Raw genomic sequence first — 15811 nt, 5'->3', positions numbered from 1 at the left:
TCTGCGAAAAACGCGAGTAAAACAAACTATTAACAGTTTAAACTAAAGGTTGGACTTGATATGGTGTTCCTTACAACTTACCAAAGATCCAATGATCCATGGATATAGAAATGCAGCCATTTATATGTTAAATGTATTTATATGTGCCTGATTTTGACGCCGGGGAAATACATAATAAATTTGCCTGTGATCGCTTTACATGAATACAATATAGGTAGTTCTAAATCCGGGTGATCACTCGTATCAATGTTATATCATCATATCGTCCAGCCCTAAAACTTGTATAGTTTTTGTCAGTGTTTATTTAAAAACATCAGATTTAGCTTAATAAGCAGACAACGCACGTGCTCATGTAAATACGGAAACCTGTTTTCTTTTATCAGAGTAATAAACATCTTAAGCATTAACCGGTCGACACAGGTCGTTTTTTTGCCTCTTACGCCGATTTCGTGCGGCATGTAAACACATTAACCTGCTTTCTGACGGCTTATTGAAGTGCGCATGTGTGAAATGTGACAGGAACGTATCCTTAAGTGCAGATATAAGCACATCCAAACAAAGCGAACATTTTGCAGGAAAGGAAGAAGGAAATATCACAAACGCAGACTATTTCATGACCCAGAAAAGGATAAAAATGTGCTCTCATCTCGTGTAGAAGTAGAGGTGGTTCAGGTTACTGCATGAGAGGATAATATACGAGCTGTTAGTTTCCCGCTGACATGTTGCAAGCTTTATTTAACATCACAACCGACAAAACAAATGAAATACTCGTTTGAGTATGAGTCAGATCAAATTTACCTCAGATTTCTTGTCAAATGTAGTTGCACAGTCAATCGCAAAGCTCTTTCCCATTTTAGATGTGTTTTGTGTGTTTTTTGCAGCATTCACACTGAAAACCAAATGCTGCCACTCAGTCTTTTTGCCACTCAGTGGGCATGACCGCAGTCCCTCTATATTGTAACTCTATGAGGATGCTTCAGATGTGTATTAGAAAGGAACCTTCAGTTAATGTTCCTTTCTTATTTCCTTATTAGTAAAAATAACATGACAGGCTTCACTAATACTAGTACTCAGCTCTCAAGGGGTCTGCAAGTATGTACATATAATGTTTTAATGTTGAGAGGTATGTTAACCCATCTAACCTTTAACATTTCCTCAAACCCTGTGCACACCGCCAGGGACTTTGGCGCTGTATGTCGCTAGTCTCTGTGAAGACGCTTGTGGCCGTTCCCAGTGCTATCGCTCTAATGCTATTGGTAGACTGCACATCTGCCCATTTCTTTAAAAAATGCAATGTAAAATGCAAAATGCATTAAATCGTTAACTAGATTAACAACTGATCAATCAACGAATTAAACTCACTCATACTGTCAAAAATTACTAAAACTATTCGAATTTAATTGAAATCGATCAATTGAATAGGTAAAGTGTCAGATTTGCTTCGACTACAATGTTGTGATATAAAACATATCCACACTGTTAGAAAATGTGGAAAACAACATCACTAACACCACAGGCTGGCATTAAACTGGTTTAAACAGAATCATGTCTTTGACTGTAACATTTGCCTTCCAGAACTAGTCTTTCTTGCTCTGTGATCTCAGATGCATCGTAATGGAATAAGAACAGTGCAAACAAAGTTTGTGCTCGAAAGCCCTTTGCTGGCCTCAGCATTAATGGTTTTCCTAATGTCTTTCTAAAACTAACCACATGACTCCAACTTGCTAGCACTTAAAAACGTGACAGAAATAAACAACAACTTGTAAAGCAAAGTTTGTCAAGACAAACCTTCCAATGATGGCTTGACAGGGATGTTAGTCTGAAGGGATGTAAACACAGTTTTAAGATAGATGGAAGCCTTCTTAGTCAGAAAAGCCTGCAGTCTGTAATGAGTTTGGTGAACACAACTTCCAATCTCTAGGAGGAAGTAACCAGACAGTTTCTTCGAACCAGTTTCTTCGAATGCAGACAGAATATATATATATATATATATATATATATATATATATATATATATATATATATACTGTTGTACAACCAATTATAAGCATACAAACATCAAAGACTAAAACTCTGAAAGGGCCTTAGTAAAGCAAGTGGCCAGCACTGCACTTCCCTTAGACTTAAGGATTGAAAGCAGCTCACACTTGCAAGTGGCACATTGCTTCTTCATTTCTCCATCCAAAACTAAAAACATAAGAAAAGAGAACTGAGAGGAGCAGATTCTACTTCTCATTTCTCCCATTTTCCACACATGGTTTCAAATCAGAACACACACAATTTGGGCCAACAACCTGAAACTTATCTAGTGTCCGTTGCAGGAAACTATAATGTTGATTCTTATCCTGTCTAACAAATCTAAAATTACAAAGTAATAATAACTCTTATCAGAAGACACAATGATTTATGTAAATGTGTTTGTAACATTTGGAAAACCAAAATGCTAAAGAACCATATATATATATATATATATATATTTTTTTTTTGTCACACTAGACTAGAGTCTCAATTCACAATGTTATGTTGTTTTGAACTGCACTACATTTGCAAAATGCATTTGTTATCAATGTGAAAACCCTAGAAGCTGTTTACCACCACCAAATACTCTCACTGGCCACTTTATTAGGTACACCTTGCTAATACTGGGTTGGACCTCCTTTTGCCTTTAGGACTGCCTTAATTCTTCATGCCATATATTTAGCAAGATTCTGGAAACATTCTTCAGAGATTTTGGTCCATATTGACATAATAGCATCACTCAGTTGTTGCAGATTTGTCGGCTGCAGATCCATGATGCGAATCTCCCATTCCAGCACATCCCAAAGGTGCTCTATTGGATTGAGTTCTGCTGACTGTGGAGGCCATTTGAATATAGTGAACTCACTGTCCTGTGCAAGAAACAAGTTTGAGATGACTTGAGCATTGTGACATGGCGCGTTATCCTGCTGGAAGTAGCTATCAGAAGATGTGTACACTGTAGTCATAAAGGGATGGACATGGTCAACAACAACACTTGTTTAAATGATGCTCAATTGGTACTAAGGGGCCCAAAAGTGCAGAGAAAACATCCCCCACACCATTACACCACCACCAGCAGCCTGAACCGTTGATACAAGGCAGGATGTTTACAGCGAATTCTGACCCTACCATCTGAATGTTGCTGCAGAAATCGAGACTCATCAGACCAGGCAAAGTTTTTCCAATCTTTTATTGTCCTATTTTGGTGAGCCCATTCGAATTGTAGCCTCAGTCTCCTGTTCTTTCTTAACTGAGAGTAGCAGCACCCGGTGTGGTCTTCTGCTGCTGTAGCCCATCTGCTTCAGGTTCGATGTGCTGTGCATTCAGAGATGCTCTTCTACATACCTTGGTCGTTTGTAACGAGTGGTTATTTGAGTTACTGTTGCCTTTCCATCAGCTCGAACCAGTCTGGCCATTCTCCTCTGACCTCTAGCATCAACAAAGGATTTTCTGCCATTCACTGGATATTTTCTCTTTTTCAGATCTTTCTCTAAAAACCCTAGAGATGGTTGTGCGTAAAAATCCCAGTAGCTCAGCAGTTTCTGAAATACTCCGACCAGCCCTTCTGGCACCAACAACTATGCCACATTCAAAGTCACTTAAATCACCTTTCTTCCCCATTGTAATGCTCAGTTTGAACCTCAGCAGATCATCTTGACCATGTCTACATGCCTAAATGCATTGAGTTGCTGTGATTGGCTGATTAGATATTTGCGTTAACAAGTAGCTGAGCAGGTTTACCTAATAAAGTTGCCAGTGAGTGTAACTAATAGGCTAACAATTTATTTCCATATTGTGCTCACCTCAAACTCAACCATACTGTGGTTCATATGAACCAAACTTCAGATTCTTATATTTAAACAGACTCAACTGTAGTTGATAGGTGTTCACCAAATATTGGACGACTATTCAACTAAACAAATGAACCCAAATAAATGGTCAAATATTTTGCTTTACCATAAAGACCTGGAGATTCTTGAAAGGACAGGGAAGACTAGGGATAGTTCAACCAGTATTCCAAACTTTTATTCATATTAGATATTTTTAATGAAACCTTTTTTGGGGAAAAAAATTATCTGTCCATTCACTCAAAATGCATTACACTAAAACTAAAAGTTACATATTTTAAAAAAGACATTATGGTGGGAAACCGCAATGTGCTGCATAACCTTTTCAAAGGTCCATATGAACCAGTAAAGCATTGGACACATATGAAATTGAAAATAAATTGGTCACTATCCTAAAACACAAAATACTCTAAAATAAACTGCCGCTACTGATCAGAAAGGCAGTTAAATGAATGTATTCTACCTTTTTTGTAAAAGCATTAAGGAAATGTTTATTTCTAATGAGTTTAAGATTGTATAACAGTTCTGGGGTCTCTCCAAAGCATTCTGAACATCAGACCCAACCCCATTCCACATTACAACCATGCAAATCATTCTAAAGTCCCCTGGGGTGTAGAGGAACAATGCAGTTCTTGAAAGAGTTTCGCACTGGAGCGTCAAGAGTTTTTGGCTACCCTGGCCTCGCTAACGTGCCACATGAAGAGAGGAAGACTAGAAGGAGGGGAAGCTACAAAGACCTTCTGTTTTGTTCCAATAGCTCTGTAAAATCTTTGTCCGTGAGAATTTGTTTTTTTATCTATGGGATACAGCTGTGGCTATTTTAACGTCTGCACTTGTGTGTCAAACAGATGCAGCATTAATGACAGGTACTGATGCATGCTTTGCCCTTATATTGTCACGTTAGAACATCATCATCACTGTCATCGTCATTTATGGCATGGAGGAGGACCACCCTTGTCTTGCACCCTTGAGATGGCTTCAAAAACCAATGTTCTGAAAAGCACCGCTGGCCTTGCAGAGTAAATAGTTGAGTAGACTCTTCTGATAAAGACCTACACAGTATCAATGGAGCAGAAAGAACAGTTCTCGAGGTTTTTTGCTGCATTCCAACCGATTAAATCACCTGCCATTTCAATCTTCATTTTGCTCTGTAGGTGTTTTGTTTGTTTTTTTACAGCTAAACCTGAAACAACAACCAACTCTGACTCATTCCACTTCTTACCCAATGATCAAACAGCAGCCTGGTCAATCTTACCCTTGCTTATTTTGAATGCCAAGAGGTGGTTTCAGGCTGAAAAAATGTGGCTGCACTGGCCCCTAAATCCTGCTGGTCTTAAAGGCCAGGAGGTAGGATAATGTCCAAACCACGCAAGGTTTTTAAAATAACTTCATGAATTGCATGAAACTAATCTGCAACCATTATAGTAAATGAAACTGTTTACACTGGAAGCAGATGTGGTGATGCAACACACATTCAATTGTTGGATATCCCATTCCAATTTAAGTAACACTACCATTCAAAAGTCTGTAAGATTTATTTGTTTAAGAAGTCTCTTATCTTATTACATTTATTTGATCAAAAATATAGTCAAAACAGAAATAAAAGAGTGTGGAAAATAATAAACATTTAAAATACGTTTTCTATTATAATATATTTAAAAAAGTAATTTATTCCTGAATTTCCTGTTTTGGCAAAGTCCTTCAGAAATAATCACGATACATTTTTTTCAAGAATTCTTTCTATATAAAATTCAACATAAAAACATTTATTCAAATAAGAATACTAGTAATATAATGTATGGAGTCTTCATTGACATTTTTGTTGAATTTAATATATCCTTTAATGTATTTATGATGCTTATAAATATAATAATAGTGGCAGGAGCTAGTTTCAAATGTGACACTACCGTATGGTACGTAAGATTTGAAAGAAATTAACACTTTTATCCAAAGTATTAATTTCTTTCAAATCTTACGAACCACACGGTAGTGTCTCGTTTGAAACTAGCACCTGCCACTATTATTATATTTATAAGCATCATAAATTTAAATATATTGCTAGGAAATATATGTTAACTTAATAAAATAATGTCTGACTGTTGCAGCTAAAGTTAGTGATGGCATGAAGACATCGAATTACTTTAAATGCTAAAAGGTGTAAACTTTATTTTCATTGTTTTATTAACAAATATCATATCTTAATTCACTGCTTGAATTGTATTAGTTTACAAGCCGACTTAAATTATTTGGAATGTTCAAATGTTTTCAAGACTCCGGAGCAAAGACTTGATGAAAACAATGATGCAGCAGTTTTTGTGTGTGTATGCAGGTTTTGCAGTAACATAGTCAGTTACATCATTGTTCAGCTCTCGAGCCAGTGGAACTGTGGGATGATTTTGTTACTGTGTTTTTTTCTTTTTCACAGCAGGACTCCTTAACTTTATGTAAACTAAAGAATTTTTCAGAGGTGACATCTATTCCAATTCCTTCTGTCCAAGTATTTTGCGAGACATTTTGTTCTGTCTAATCCACCAAGCTTCCAATAAGCTGTTAAAAATTGTGGTGGCGTATTCATACACCAACCAGGTTGTCCTTAATGCAGCATGGCAACATTGCAGGGCTTTTACACAAGCAAGCCGCCAAAAGCAAGACTACATGGCGCTAAATGTGCGAAACCGTAGCCCTAAAAAAAAACCTTCCAACTCAGTCAACTCAGACCTTAAGACAATTAACAGGCAGAGAGCTTACCTTTCAAACACAGTTTGCAACGGCAGTCAGGGCAGAGCCGAGAGGGATGTGTCTGTTATGTGTAGCACGAGTGAGTCTTTATCAAAAATACCAGTCTTTTACATGGAGCTCAGAAGGGACCTCTCCCACCTCTAACTTCCTGTGTATGGGTAATCAGGCCCTCCCAGAACGCCTTAAAACCACGACCACTAAATCAGAGAGGCTAGGGTGGACTGAAGGCAGACGTGGAGAACAAACAAACATACTCATGCTGACAGAACACTTCAAAAAGAAAAAGTATGCAAAACATATTCTTGAACTATTTGGAAGTGTCCTAGAGTCAGAAACCTAAAATAAAAATGACTTAAAGATTAGTTCAGCCTAAAATAAAAATTGTGTCATCATGTACTCATGACCCTTATGTGGATCTAAAACGGATTTTTTTTCTTTGGAACTCCAAAACGAATTTTTAAAGAATACAATGGCTACTACTAGAGGTCGACAGATTGATCGCTTTGACGATTAATCGGCACTGAAAACTGATTGCTGAAACTAGATTAGACATTTAGACATACAATATACATTTGTGTCTAATTACAATGCTATGGCTTTTGTGTAGGTATTTTAAGATGGCCATCTTTAAGCATGACTGTTTGGATTTGCATGAAATGGTAACACTACAATAATAATGAATTTGTAACATTAACTAAGGTTAAATAAAAGTGTTGTTCACTGTTAATTTCAACAATTACTTGAATTTTACTTGAACTTTAAATTTTAAAGTTGTACCTCTTAACATTAGTCAATGCACTATGAATGAACAAATAATCAAGGTATAATTAATATATTCTTTTTTTTATATTTAAAAAGTACAGTTCATTTTCATGGTACAGTCCTGTTTTTATATATTATATATATCGACCTCTACCCACTACAATACAATGAAAATTAATGGGGACCGGGACTGTAAAGCTCTAAAATGATAAAGCACTATAAAAGTATTATATAAATAGTCTTTATGGCATCTTTATTAATTATACCACATCTTCTGAAGCTGTATAGTTGCTTTGTGTGAGGAACACACCAAAATGTGATACTCAAAGTTGTTATTCACTGAAAAACTTACAGCAAATTAGAAATTATGTGGTTATGACTATAACATTTGGTTTCAAGACATGCAAAAACCAGTGAAGTTTGGCAACAAATACTGTCAACATGACATTTTTATAATCAATAAGATTTATGTAGTCAATTTCAGAGTTGTGGTGGAGGTTGCCAGTATTACCGAAATACATTTGTCATATGGAAAAACTTTTCACTTTCATAATATGGAAAAGTGCCAGTATTTTCTTCAAAAATGTATGTGCGTTCAATGGCAAGGTTATACAGGTTTAGAATGACATGAAGGTGAGTCAACGGACAGAATTTCATTTTGGGGTGAAGCATTCCCAAGTACAAAAAAAAAATTAAAAAAAAAATGGCATGTGTTATCAAGAATGAAATGCCTATACTTGACAAACCACAACAATTTAAAATATTTGCATCCATTGAATTGAAGGAGGGTGCTTTATTCCAGTAATATATTTCAAAGCATAGCGTTCTGAAGCACTCAAGCTCTGCCCCCTGAGCAGCTCACCAGCCCATTACAATCTAATGTTTTCCAGGCCTGTGTAATCTAATCGAATGCGAGAGTGACCCACCGAAATGAAGCTATATCACACAGTGATTCTCTTAGCCGCACAAAAAGAGCAGACCATTTAGAAGAACAGATTTAGAGAGATTTATAAAGCACCTGCCATATTATGAGGTCACCTGCTAAATAACTTTTCATGGGTGAAGCAATATGGGTGTCTCATGTCTCATCTTTTAGAAATCTCCACATTCATCCTAGAATTATTATACATACATTATTATTTTTTTTATTTTTTTATCAATGGTCAACTAAATGGAAAAAGAAAAGTGCTCCTTTTTATGCAAATTTCCATCATTATCTTAAGTGTGCAGGAATATATTCATTGCCGCTCTCTTGAACCTTTTATTTTAAAAGCAATCACTAGGACGGAATGTTGGAGACCGTACAGGCTCAGCCAATATGGCTGCACTCACCTGTGACTAATAAGAAAGGTGCGCCTACATATATTGCTTCAGTCGCGTGCGAAATCCCAAACTCTTATTTTCCATGTGCGTCTCAGTTTGTCTGGTGCTGTTTTACTTGAATATTATCACCTTTGTCATTGTTTTCTCTACCTGCAGCCTTAACCTTCACATGAACTATACAGACACCACACACCAGTGCTGGAATGGCCAAAACAACAGTAAAAACAAGCAGGAGAGAGTGAAGTTAGCTAATGACAAGCAAGATCCTCAGGTCAGGCCACACGTGAGTTGCTAACAGAACATTTATGTGAATAACGAGATAGAATGTCCAACCTCAAACTTTAATGCCTCTTCTCACTGTTTTTTTTTTTGAGGAAATATTTTTACACAGTTGAGCAAAAGCAGGGTTTGTTTTCTATCAACCCCTGACAAAGTTTGCCACCATGTGCTTACATTTTTTTTTCAGCAGAACATCAGAAACAACATGCTTTGCACAAACAAAAAAAAGAAGTGAGCTATAACCAAACATGAAGTTTGGACTGCTTTGTTCTGGAATGCTTTATTCTGCAATCCACTTTCAGTATTTGTGGTCTGGAAGACATGAAAGTATAAGGTCCAGCAGAAGAAAGGTTGAAATAAAACACTGTGTTCTTGGATAAATTCCTCAGTCTCCCTTGTCTTCATGCTCTATGACCTGGACTCTAAAAGCAGCAAGCTCAAAGTATTGTGGGAGATCTGGGAGGAAATCTGAAATCCCCCTCTGTGTCAGGACATTATGTGAGAGAAAGAGAAACAGAGAAAGTTAAAAAAGATAGTCAGTATGTAAGAAGGGATGGGCCTGTTGTCCCAACCTTGATTCAAATAACCTTGGGAATGATTCAGGCAGCTGTGCAGTCTTGCCCTCAAAGAACACCCATTCTCAATCATGTTTTTTTTTATTATTTTTTTTATATGAAGCCAAGCCCTTAGTAAGGTCATCCAGAGAGCTAACATGCTAGTCCTTAACCCACAAACACTTTTGAATCAAGCCTATCATGACAACCATAAAACTATAAGTTCAATCCAGTCCAGAAGGTACAAAAGGTAAAACTTAATTTGAAATTGTACAAAAACTACACACTTGAACATAACATCAGGTACAGCTATCAATACAGATTTCCTGGTTCAATTCCGATTCAATCAAGGATGGGAATTGATTTTGGATTTTGGATCTTGGATCATTGTCCTTCGCTAAAACTGCGGTCTCATGTGAGTGACAGGTTGTTGCGAGAGCAGTGGTGCACCGGTGTTCTACAGTGGAAGAGAGTCGTCCATCTTTGTGTCTTCCATCTTTTTTACAGTCTATGCTCCCAATAATAAGACCATCTCTGGTGCAAAAGACGAGCGTGTGCTAACGCTGTGAGAGCCGAATAAAAGAGGCTGAGTGACAGCAGTGTCTGTCTCCACCAGGCTACAGAAAAATAACATGGTTACAAGGTGTGCATAATTTTAAATTACTTTATTAAATAACTCCCGACCAATTGGCACTAACAGTAGCTGCTAAGTTTGTATACTGCTGCTCTCCTTCTACTCTCTTCTTATGAACTCTTCCCTCTCTTTATTAAAGCTCCAGGTGAAGGGTTGCCAGATATCACAAAAAAGCAAAACAAGCTCCTTAAAATGAAAAACAATAAGCAGAGCAGACATGGCAAAACCATACCGGGGAACAAATATAAAAAATATAACTAGAATCCTAATATCCTTCAAAATATGAATAAAAAAGTTCAATGTACGATATTTTAAATTGATTGAAGTAAAATGAGATTGAATAGGCTAATAATAATTTAACAAAACTTTAATAAAAGTTTAATCACACCTGAGCTGTAGGTATGTTTCAGATCACCCGTTTCTGTAGCAAATCGATTCAAAATTCGAGAATCATTTTATATTTGAATCATGAGCCCAAGAATCGTTTTGAATCAAATCGTGAGATTCCAAAAGATTCCCACCGCTAGTAAACATGCCATCAGAGAAGAGATGCCGCTGCAGGAGGGAGGATTATTTTGATTAAAGATCGAGGGATCATTAATTTATGTGCACGGATAACCCATTTAAAAAATAAATAGGCTACTGCATTATTCCTTAATTTTTAAGAATTGAATAAGAATTGTCAATTTTTATTTCATGGTGTTTTTAATATTAAGTGACTTACAATTGGACATTTTTATTGTTTTTGCTCTATTTCACCAACGAAAATAGTACCAAACAAAGCCACGGCAGAACACACAGTGCAATGAATCATTTTCCTTTCTTTGTTTTTGGTTAGCATAATTATAACTGGTTAAGAAAAGCTCTTTTGATTAACTAGCAGAGACACGAAAAAGTATGTCTATAAAACCTTTAAGTGTCTACTTTTTGCTTATTTGATGTTAAAATCATTATGGAATACAAGTCGCAGCACATTTTAGAAGATTAAAAAATGAAAATACAGTGTTTGATTAGGTTTGGAGCAAAAAAAGCTGTTCTACGAACGGGACAATTTAAGAGTCAATACCATTGACAATCACAAACACTGACTGTGAATGCAGCCTATGAGAAACAACAACAGACCTTAGCAGCAGAAGATCATGTAATGCAGGGAACATCCTATGCAGCAGGACCAGCTGAATAAATAACATGTACAAGGCTAGAAAATAACACCAGTTGCAACAGTCAAAATAAAAAACCTGATGTACATAGGCTACCACAAACTACAGCTGACACAACCAGTTGTTGTTCTTGGAGAACGGAGGATAGGGCTTTCTTAACCGGTGCATATGCTTGCTGAAAATGACACGCATCAAAAACTATGGCGAAACATGACTCCGTAATAAAGCTATGCAATAATATTTCTCTCACCTTAAGCCTTCAATTGTGGCGTGTTCTCTGGGAAAATCCGGTATTGTGAAACTTCACCTATTGATCCATTGAAAAGTATGCAAGATGAAACCATGGAGCTAGAGAGTCTAGTACACAAGAGTGCACATGGTCCTACTTCCAGCTGTTTCCATCAACAACATTACCTTCAAAGCAAACTAGTACAGTTTAACTAGGAGACCCACCATCCATAGTGTTTAAAACCCATCCCGGCTGTGGCAGTCCTTGGATATTGTTCTAAATAGCTTCTGTCTCTTATTCCACACTGCTCCCTTTCCAAATTACCGCCAATGTGGCAGATACGCAGGACAAGAACGGCAGCATGTTTTCAAGTCGAGGTCATTCCATATCAATCATTTGGGCAGAGAGAGAGAGAGAGAGAGAGAGAGAGAGAGAGAGAGAGAGAGAGAGAGAGAGAGAGAGAGATCAATAGCCTTTAACAGCAATCCCAGGGGAATGGCCTGGTTTCATTTCCTCTCTACAGTTGGTTTAGTTTCTTTATCTCTCCTTCAGCAGAAGAAATGTGAGATGAGAGCCAGTACAGATGCAGTGTCTGGACTTCTAAAAGCTGCACTTAGATGGGATTCAAACATTAACTAAAGAGCTAAACAGAGTGCGGAACAGGGCAAAAACGTAAGCAGAAGGAGAGAGGGACTTAATCATTTACAGTTTACCATCACGCTTGGCTGTGGGACAACAGATGAGCAACCGGTCTCAACTGAGCAAAAACACACAGATATAAAAGTGGAAGTTTCCACTTCGCTGGCAATTTTCATCTTCCTGGTCATCTGCTCCCAACACACACTTTGAGAAAAAGACATCCTGTTTTTCCTCCATTGTCACTCGTTCGCTACATGGTTGGTCACGACTAAGTTTAGACTGGTTTATGTTGGTGGGGAAAGGGGGGCTTTCTTTAAGTCTCTAAATGAAAAAGGGTATCCTTAGCTTGTTACACATAAGTTGCAAAAACAATAATGGTTAACATGCAGTTGCAAATGGAACACGCTGCTGTTTAAATCACAATCTATCTCTAGATATTGTGCAATAACAGGTTTTAAGCCAGGAGGACTAGCAACAAGACATTTCTCTGTGACCTGACTTATGATATTATATTGTATGTTATTATATACAATATTAATACAGAGCTCAACAGGATTTTTTGAAGGGGCGGGTAAGTGAAAGAGAATTTTACTTGCCCGACCGGACAAGTAGCCTGATTTAAAAAAAAAGAAAAAGAAAAGAAAAATTACCAGGAAAGCCCAGAAACTTCAGTCACCAAAAATTGTTGATAATATTGATTGATAGTGGATATGTTGACATCTACAAGTTCGCAACAGTTGATGCTCAGGCAGCTTTGTCTGTGTTTGAGAGAGACTCTCGTGGAGAAATCATAACAAATGCGTGACATAACAAAACTCACAGAAACATACTGCGGTAAAAATTATATTTATAACATATTATATATTTAAACAACATCACATAAACACATGTTCCCAAATATCAACACAATTGCAAATGTGATATTGACTTTATACAACAGTTCAACAAACAAGTAATATTATGTGACTTACATTTTAGACACAATATTGGCTGTTTTTGCTCTTTTCGTCAATGAAAATAGTTTGAAACAAAGCTATAGCACAACATATTTAGTTTTTTTTATGAACACATGAACATATTTCTTAATGAACACTTGCCTTGAATAATTACTCTTAATCAATGTTTGAATAACTGAGAAATACTTAAAGGCTACATGCCATTGTTTTAATTTGGAATATATACATATACTGGTATTTAACAGATGATGAAAAAAAGTATTCCAGGGCACTCACATGGTTAAACTAATGCTTTAATGATTTAGCCCAGTGTATTAAAGGATTTTTAGTTCAACCACATGAGTGCTTTTTCGTGCGAGATGTTTTATCATTTGTTTCTAATAATAAATCATATAATAATATTTTCAAATATTAGTATTTAATATTTGTATATATTTTTTTAAAATGTGTGTTTACATTTTTCTTATGTTTGAATTATTTTGAATATTAATTCTAATTATATAATTATTATTTATGCTACTACAACTACTACTACTAATGAATATAAAAAATAAAAAAAATAAAAAAACTTTGCACAACATTCAAAGTTGAGTTGTTTACATTCAGTAGCCCTACTCCGAATTAAGTAGAAAATACAAATCGTGTGCCCCTGTGGCTCAGTGGCAGAACATTAGGCTTCCGCACCAGAGACCCGTGTTCGAATCCGGCTCTGGCAGCAGAAAAAAAAAAAAAAAAAAAAAAAAAAAAAAAAAAAAAAAAAAAAAAAAAAAAAAAAAAAAAAAAAAAAAAAAAAAAAAAAAAAAAAAAAAAAAAAGAAAATACAAATCACACCATTAAATATTTAGCTGGACATTTTGCAACACATCTTAACTAGGCTAATCAAAACAACATAGTCCCCAACCTGATTTTCTTACCTCTGTCATCAAAATGATCAAGACTTAAAGCTACAGTTATGCAAAACACAAAACTACAGTTACAGCAAAACACAAGATATGATGCAGGACTAGAAGGAGCGACACTGTTTTTGATTTGCATCTTTCCCTGCAGAGCTGCAGTCCAGCATTAATGTGATTTGGCCATGGCCATATTGGCTAATGGTATAGAGGTTCCCTCTCTCCATTAACCGGGCTTTAATATGGCTGCTCTCAGGAAGCCCACGAGTTACATAAGAGACATTTCAAAAACAATTCCAACCTCTTCCGATCTCTTCCACTTCTGGTCACGAGACTGCAAAGCCAGTAAACACATCGATGAGCGCTCTAATGCACACACAAAACCACAAACGCTCATAAATGGACTGTAGAACAAGTGAGAGTCCTCTTCGAGCAACGCTGGAGGAAAAGTTCAATATAAATACTATGGCTCTTCCAAAACAGGATACCAGACTGGCAGCCCGGGAACACATGGCACACAGAACTGGAAAGAATCTGAAGCATAAAGGAGCATCATTCAAACAGCTAGCCTTGTATTTACCTGTTGAGGTTGATTGTTGGTAATCCCAAGTGTTTGGCAAACTGATCTTGCCTTTGCGCTGTTGATGTTCTGAAAATATGGAAGTTCTGTCTCACTTTTGCTCCATTGCTAGTCTGCAACTCCCTACTCCAATAACCCATGACCAACAGGAAGTAGACACAATAGACTGAAAATAACGAGAGGCCTCCTTCTCCCCCCTTTCTCCCTCTCTTCTTTTTCCTACACTCCACCTTCCCTTAGAGGACAACAACACCCTTTTCAACACAGTGAAGAAGAAAGGTTGCAGTCACCCCAGTGATGCCTGGTCTTTGCTCTGTAGCTCCGCCAGGATTGCAAAATAAGCTCATTGGGTCTTTTCCCATACACATCAAAACACAACATAAGAAGAACTTTCTGATGCAAAGCCTCTGCATATAAAGTTCCAGATATCTCTTTTAAAGTCGTAATTGAATGTAATTAATATGCTATGGGTAATGGGTAAAAAAAAAAAAAAAAAAAAAAAATATGATAAATATAATAAATTAATATAAGTATTATACTACGTTCACAAGTTTGGACTCAGTAAGATTTGTTTTAAGACATTGCCACTTTTATTCAGCAGTGACGCATTAAATGAATCGAACATGAAAGTAAAGACTACTACAGTTACAAAACATTTCTATTTCAAATAAAGGATGTTAACTTGAACAAAATTATGAAAGAAAAAAATTAAGCAGCACAACTGTTTTCATCATTGATCATAATAAGAAATGTTTCTTAAGCACCAAATCAAACCATATTAGAATGATTTCTGAAGGACAATGTGGCACTGAAGACTGGAGTAATGGCTGCTGAAAATTTGTACAAAAATAAAATAATATAAATATAAATAAGCCCCACTAGGAAATACCGAATGGTTAATGATGCTTTTTCAAATGAAATACTAACAGAATCTAGTATCCAGATATACTAAGATCTATGAGATGACTATAGTTACTGTATGTAAGATCAGAATGCAAGCAGAATTCATAGAAGTTGAGTGTGCGTGTGTTCGTGTGTGTGTGTATGTGCTACACACTTGCAGTCTTTCTCACTTCTCTCCAGTAGCCTCTTGTGATAACATATAATGTCATCCCAGTCACCCGACATAATCCAATCTCAGCCCGATGCTAACCACAGGAAAATCACATTTAGTGCACAGGCTAGAATTTATTTGGG

The 15811-nt window shown here is 36.6% G+C and overlaps 1 protein-coding gene across 16 annotated transcripts in view; it reads right to left on the bottom strand.

The window, feature by feature from the left end:
• Window positions 1-15811, bottom strand: part of gab1 (GRB2-associated binding protein 1) — a 78567-nt gene that overhangs the window by 39246 nt on the left and 23510 nt on the right. For 2 of the 16 annotated variants that reach the window (XM_081360493.1, XM_081360500.1), the window contains exon 1: window positions 14615-14763. The exons of 11 other annotated variants lie outside the window; for them this stretch is intronic. The gene's annotated coding sequence lies outside the window, so the exon portion shown is untranslated. Of the gene's footprint in view, window positions 1-6614; window positions 6762-11567; window positions 11937-14614; window positions 14764-15811 lie in introns of those variants that run through there. 3 more of the 16 variants (XM_081360503.1, XM_081360499.1, XM_081360494.1) reach the window with 3 other exon arrangements.

The sequence above is a fragment of the Scardinius erythrophthalmus genome (genome assembly GCF_964197995.2).
Source record: "Scardinius erythrophthalmus genome assembly, chromosome: 3".
NCBI lineage: Eukaryota > Metazoa > Chordata > Actinopteri > Cypriniformes > Leuciscidae > Scardinius > Scardinius erythrophthalmus.
This window is presented reverse-complemented; position numbering and strand designations above follow the sequence as displayed.